The 7,529-nt window shown below is 41.0% G+C and overlaps 2 protein-coding genes across 2 annotated transcripts in view; one reads left to right on the top strand and one right to left on the bottom strand.

The window, feature by feature from the left end:
- Window positions 1–2,403, top strand: part of mrps23 (mitochondrial ribosomal protein S23) — a 244,791-nt gene extending 242,388 nt beyond the window's left edge. The window contains exon 6 of the transcript XR_013772125.1: window positions 2,390–2,403. The gene's annotated coding sequence lies outside the window, so the exon portion shown is untranslated. The remainder of the gene's footprint in view (window positions 1–2,389) is intronic.
- bcas3 (BCAS3 microtubule associated cell migration factor) overlaps window positions 1–7,529 on the bottom strand; it is a 374,328-nt gene that overhangs the window by 84,059 nt on the left and 282,740 nt on the right. The gene's annotated exons all lie outside the window — the stretch shown is intronic.

A 7,529-nucleotide genomic window follows, 5' to 3' on the forward strand; every position in this document is an offset into this window, starting at 1 on the left:
GCTGGACTCCAGATGAAATGGCATTTTAAAGGTTTGTCAATTTTAGCTTGTCAGAATGTTTGACATGCAACAAAAGGCTGTGCACCACATTGAATATGGGGCATACTAATACAAGTGCAGCTAAGTCATGAATTTTTCTTTGATTGTTGGTCATTTTTGGAATATAATATGGAAATAAAAAATATATAACTTTACATTTTGATATTTTTTGTGAGAGTTGCCTTGTAAATAATTAAAAGTCTGAGCGTGACACCTCATTCTTGACCTTTTTTGACTGAATAAATGTCTTGACTCAAGGTCCACAGAACATTTTCTTTTAGAAACTTTTGAACTTCGTGTAAACTAATGAAGGCTAAGTTTTCTGAAGAGATTTCAAGTGTGCTGGTTTACGCTGAAAAGGTCAGGTGCAAAGCCTGAGAATGAGTAAAAACATCAAATTTGAATTGTTTGCATGTGAAATACTGTTTGGGATTTACAGTTTAAGTGGAAGCACTTAAAGCAGCTGACATGTCAGGAGAAGCTGAAGCACTGAACGTGTCTTGAGAGTGAAATTGGTAAATGTGCTCTGCTTGACAACATCAACACTTTTTACATTCACATTTCAACATTAGCTAATCAATTAATGTAAACCAATAGAAGCATTTTGCCAAATGCCTGAAAAAGTGTAACTAACAAAATTTTTCTGAGGATTCTTCCCCCTCCGACTTGCGGTACCTCACATTAAACGTCAGCAGACGCGATGGTTTTATTCAGCTTCAGAACAAACTGCAGGCAGACAGAATGTGATGAATTTGCCTTATCAGGACTTCAAAGTCCAACATTTTCCAGCGTTTGAGGAAGAGTGTGAGAGAAAAGCAGCCAGGCTTTCAGGCAAAGTGTTGCTGTGATGCCTCCACTTGATATGAACACACACACACACACACACACACACACACACACACACACGTCTGAGTCATTCTGCCGGCCCTGAGAGTTCACCACTTGAAGGAAATGATTTACTTGTCCAAATCCTCCCTCTTGTTTGATCCCATGGGGAGCTGGAGCAGAAGCGATGCTAGGTTACCAAAGTGTGTTTTTGCCATCCTTCCCCTCCCTTTTCTTCCTTTTTCGCTTCTCTGCTTACGTCGGCCATTTTGTAATTTACGGCTGTCTTAAGGCCCACTGTCGGCTACGAACAGTGTGGGATTATATGAAACGCCGTCCGGCGGCATATTTCATGAGGAAGATCAAACACGAGGCTAAGTGATTTCTTTTTCTGAGGGCAATAACTTTTAGTGGAGCTCGCTTTCATGGCCTTGGAGACGATGACTTTGCAAGACCACAAGCTAAAGTATTCGTTACACTTCTACATTAACCTGAGAAGAGAAAAGGCCCTGTGTGTTCACAAACTATTGAAATACTAGAGCCACACTATACAACACATACCAGACTTGATACTTCTCAGATAGATAAATGTAGCAGGCATCTCCACCTCATCAAAAAAGCCAAAAAGTCAATCTTAACTCCCATAACTGCACACATACAACTGCACTCTGTGGCTGTGTAGTTGTATGTGTGTGGATCTGTAGCGGCTGGGGCAGTCGCAGGCACCAGTTGCCTCCGCCCCCCCCGAAGTCCCCCTGTTAGTCAGGAAAAGATACGGAAGAGGAGACGTGATGTCTCTTCACACACAGAAAGAAACATGACTACACTCTACAGCCATGCTAGCAGCTCTTAATGTTCTTCATGAATAAAAAACGAACCGAAAGATGGATAAAGGTTGATATTTAATAATTAAAGGTTGTGAGGAAGGTATGGGTTTTCAAGCCATCAAACTGTATAACTCCTCCCCCTTCTGCATGAAGTACAACAATATTTGTTTGTGCAATATAATTTTTTATTAATATGTGCAATACAACTTTCCACTACTTTTCAATGTCATTGACAGTATCTCTCTCAGCATCCTACTCTATATTACGTTTCTATTTGAGCTTCCATGAGGCGCTGCTGTTAGTATCACCTCCTTTACACTTTGTTGTTGTATTTCACTTTTTCTATTTCAGTAGAATTCTTTGACTTGATTTATTTACCTTGCTCTTAATGCTATTGTGTTCTATTTTGCAATGGTGTCAGTATTATTTCTTTAAACTTAATAATTGTTATTCTGTCGTTTATATATTTATTCTATTGTTTTTGCTCTGGCACAAGAATTTCCATCGGGATTAATAAGGTTCTATTTGACCTTATCTCAACATGCTCAGAATGACAATGTTAACACGCTGATGATTAACAAGTGATGTTGACCATCGTCACCATCTGATATTTGCTAATTGCTAAAAACTTAATTATTTTTAAAGGTTTTTAGTCATGAATTGTTATTGGAATTAGATGGATTCAAATGTTTGACGAGCTGAAAAGTCACCAAAAGGGTTCAAACCAAAGTGAATTCATCCTGATAAAAACACGCAGTGGTTCAAACTTCTTCTTTTCTAGCTTGTGACCCGTGAAAGCAAAGCAATGTCTATTTGGAACCTCTCGTCACAGGCTGACTGAATCTATGAGGTGCAAAGAGCGCAATCAAAGAGTGATGCTTGCTTGTCAAATCGCTTTATTTGGTCATTTGAGAGGCCGAACAACTATAGCCAGTCTTACAATGAATTCATTTGGATTCATTCTTGGAGAACCATAAAGGACGATAAATAAATGCACAATTTCATAGCAATCCATACAAAAAGTGAGCAAAATATTAGAGTCTGAACCAAAGTGTTGGACCAACGACCTATATTACCTTCTCTAGTGTGCACAGCGCTGCTAGTGAGGCTGCAGAATGTGTTGGAGTGTTTGTCTGAGTGAGTCTGGCTGATAGCAAACATGAAGACACACACAAACATACATTACAGGGGACCCCCAACATGTGCACTCATACTAAATACAGATTGAAATGCATGCCAACACACACACACACACACACACACACACACACTGTGCAGCCATTTGTGCACCTACTGACCCACACAAAAAAGGCACAACGGGGGGTGATGAGAAACTCCAGTAGCAGTTTGGCTGTGCTGGTGTCAGCACTGAGCAAACAGAGGCCAGTTGTTGACATGCCAGATATATTAGTGTTATTCTTCCTCTGTGCATATGTGTGTGTGTGTGTGTGTGTGTGTGAGTATTCCTGCTGGGACTCCCCTTGGCTAAACCAAGCCTCCTACACCTTCACTTCCTCAAAGCACCATCGGTCTTTCTCTCTCTCTCTCTCTCTCTCTTCCTGTGGAAGGATTGATGAGCAGCCAGCTTCCCACCATCCTCCCTGACTTTCTCACCGAATAGAGGGAGAAGAGGAGGAATGAAGAAAGCAGTCTGTTGGCCATCATTCATTCCCCTTCACCTTGGGAGTGTGAAAAAACCCAAAATACTGGCAGTGAAACCTAGAGAAACAAAGCTATGGGCCGGTAGAACACGCAACCCTGCTCATGTGGTGGGAAGTTATACAGAAATGACATCACCCGCTCAGGGCTTTACATACGGTGACTTACTACTATGATTTAAACATCAGCGTGGACCAAAGATGTCTCTAGCAACAACTTATTATCTTCATTTGACCATGGCTATTCAATGAAGGTATTAGGTCACTGAGATCATGTCCACTTTATTTTTTTCTCTGAATTTGTCCCGTTGGGGAATATTTAGACCTTCATGTAGGGAAGTACGTTTTAGGGTTGGGGGGATATCACAACCTGAGTGTTTTTTAAATCCTGCCTATGGCCTTGGTGAGTAGAGCAGTTGTTGTGTGCTGTAAACTCTGATGTTTGGTGTTTAACTGGCAGTCCATTATTTTGGACAGAAGCTGCAAATAAACAATATGTTTGTCACACAATGACAACTACGTCCACTTCTTGTATACAGTCATGATATATACATTATACACATGATTTCATGTTAAAATGGTAAACATTAGATGCAGAAGGTCTTTGGATGAAATTGGAGGTATACCTTGAGGAACATCGGTTGAGTGGAGTTACTACACACAGTATCTCAAAACAGTCCCTTCAGCATAGAGTACACTCCAGAATAAACACAATCCTGTTCAGTAGCAACCTGGAAACACCTGCTAGCTGTTCTGCAGAGGTGCTGGGGACAAATAAATGGTTGCTTGTATCTTCTTTTTAAAACCGTTCTGAAGGTCTTTGCACACTAAGTCCGTATTATTCCTTTTTTTGTACAGACTGTGCCACCTTTGAAATAGAATTCAACCTCACGTTGTGTTGATCCCGTCTACACACCGTCTCTGGAATTAAAGGTTAACACTTTAGCTTTCAGCATCAGTGTTGTTCGACCCCTCAGAGCAAATGTAGGTACTATTAGACGTAGTGATTGTGTCTGTCATGTGTTTTAGTTCTATTGGCTGAGGCGTTTCTGTTTTACACCCGAACAGCAAGAGGTCAGTAGTAAAGATACAATTAATTGGCAATTTCCATTTGGAACTGTTGTGAAATAAAAGTAATAAAAGTAAAAACTGTCACCAAGAATGTTACTGGATTATCCGAAGCAACCAAGAGACTGTTTTCACGAGTTTGAACACCAAAAAAAAAGAATCCATTGTGTTGGAGTGGCTCCAGAATTCTCAAATCCTGTGAAAATGAAATCAATAAAAAACTATCTGCATGGTGAGATTGTACGAGGTGAAATTGGTGTTTTAGGGAAACTGTCCCTTTAAGGTGACTCAACTTATGAAGCCGAGACAGCACGACAGTAAGAAGATGCATTGTGATATATTTATCATGAGACTGCAAAAATGGAGTACTGTGCAAGGGGAGGAAGAAGAAAAACAACCACTGACCTGTTAGGAGCCATGGGATGACACCACATGGACAACATGGAAAATACAAAGAGAGAACAGACAGGTTAGAGGACAGTTGGTCAAACAAATCTTCATCATGTAGGACACGCATACAAACACACTTACACCGACACAAGAAGAGAGTATTACATAAATCATAGGCTAATTAGTCCTCCACACCAGGTGGTGACAGTTTCACTCTGTGGGGAGCCACTGTGAGTGTGTCAAGTGTCAAAGACCTCCTTAGCACCTCATCACCTTTGACCTCATGGGGGCTTTCACGCTGTGAATAACAGAACGCATGTAGACACACAGGACCCAGGGGAGCGTATGAGGTACAGTAGAAGCTTATAAGTAGAAGTTTGACTTTTCAAGTTGTCAGTTGTGCCTTTCAGTCAGCTGTCACTCTGCTTGGATTAGATAAATCAATGAATTCAATCGTTAAACAAAGATGTATACAGTAGGTTAGTTTATTATTTACATTAGATACAGTACACAAACTGAATACAATAACAGCCCTGCAATATACTTTATAAATATAACTGTGTGAAACCTCGACGAGATGTTGGCTCTATGGCCATATTTACAGATATGGTCATTGGTAAATGTCTTTTTCTTTTAATAGCTCTTTTTATAATCTTTACCGCATTTTTTTTTTGTGCCAAAAACCTTATCCAACAAATTAACTTCTTATTAAAACGTATTTCTGGCTCAGAAACATCGACATTCAACGTAACCCTAGTATGCAAAAAAATGCAAAGAAATGCCGACATTTTTTCCCGGGACTGGGTTGTGTTTCAACCCAAACTGCACTCTTTCCCTCAACCTCACAGGAGAACGCAAGAAAACGGAAAAATAATTCCTATCATCATATAATATCATGTCAGAAACAGAACATAGCCATCCCTACTCAATGAATGCTGAGTCCTCAATACCAACATTACTTTGCCCTTACATGCTATTTGTTTTGTAGATGTTGTTAGTACTATGCAGACTTCACATCCACTGCTACCACTTTTCATATCGTCTTCATATTCATTTAGCTTGTGTCTTTGAAGAAACTGATACCAAAAATTAAGAAATTGCTGATATTTAACTCAAAAGTCACCCAGATCCTGGTAGAGCTGATGAAACTCATTTTAGTTCATACTAGTAATTCTCATTTTAATTATTATTTCCAATGACATGCAATTTCTACAAATATAGTAGGGCCATTAGACCCCAGTCTAAAATAATCCAAACCCTGCACTAGTTAAGCCTTTAATGGCTGTTTCAGAGGTGTCAATTATCCTAACTTGCAAAGGCATATACAGATATTAGGAAAAAATAGTTCTATGTCCCAAATATGCCAGCATGCTAAGAAGGAAACATGTCTTCCACTGGGTGAGAGTTTCCCTACAGAGCAGCCAGACCACCTAGCACTGGGAGCCTGGTGACAAGAGCTTTGATTATTATGCCTGCACTCCCTGCCAGGGCTAAATTTAAGTGTTCCCATAAAGCACAGAAGAAATAAGACTTGGGAAATGGCTTGGCCTGTGCCTGTGTGAGAGAGGGGAGAACTCTGACTGAGTGTGTGTGTGTGTGTGTGTGTGTTTAGGGTCTCTTCTGGTCAGCGTTGTCGCACAGTCCGGGAGATAATAATAGGATGTGCTACAACTAACTGAGACTAAAGCCGGACTTCCCACGTCTCCCACTCACTGGTGGCACTTGTGTTGTTCTATAAACACCCGCCGGACCCCCCCCCACCCAATGCAATGCAGCACTCGTGCTTGCTTCATCTCCCAGCATTCAGCACCTCCCTCGAGCATAAAGAAAACTGTAAGAAACAGCAAGACACTTTGGGCAACCCCACATCTCCCAAGGAAATGTGGAGTCCTTGTTTATCTTTGATTAAAAATAACTTTGGGAAGAGGCCGATCAATACTTTCCCTGCAACAGGAGAAATGAGGGGGGAGAAACGAGGTTGTGGAGGAGGAGGAGAAGCAAGAGGAGGGGACCAGAAGAAAAGCGTGAGAAATTTGACGACATTTTGAAATGTGTGTCAGTGTGTGTGACAGGTCGCTCGGAGTCATTCCCATGGCCTCATACAGTAGCCCTGATGCTGCTACCAAGTGCTGTTTAACAGTGACTAAATGGCCGACATATACACATAAGAGGACAGTAAAGGCCCTGGAGGACACGCTGGGCGCCATGTATGCTATATAAAGGCCTTCAGAGGACGGGAGCACAGCGAGGTCATTCCTGCCTGTGCTTTCCTTGGCTCCCGCCTCTCCTTTCAAAGGATCTGCTTATGATTTCTGTCAGAGATGCACGTCCATTTTTCACTCCATTAACAACTATCATTACCAGCCCAACTGGAGGCTATAATTGGGCCAGCCATGGAAAAGAGTTGTCAAAACACAATTAAATTCCAAACTATGGTGAGAGAGAACAGGGAGAAAGTGCTGGACGGCCATAACATCATATTGCCGGCTTCCCTTGCCCAAAAATAGGAAAGAAAAACACTAAAACCGTTATTTTACATTGGAAGCTTTAGGAGAGGCATGAAATAGATGGGTGATCTGAGCTGCCCAAACGATAGGGCTACTGAAATCATAACAAATAATCACTCTCTGTGTCAGCGATGAAGAATGGACATATTAAAAGCTATATCCAAGGATCAAAAGCCAAGATCTTGTGAGAGCCTTGATTTAGGAAAACTTAAAAT

Source organism: Melanostigma gelatinosum (genome assembly GCF_949748355.1).
Source record: "Melanostigma gelatinosum genome assembly, chromosome: 7".
NCBI classification, from domain to species: Eukaryota; Metazoa; Chordata; class Actinopteri; order Perciformes; family Zoarcidae; genus Melanostigma; species Melanostigma gelatinosum.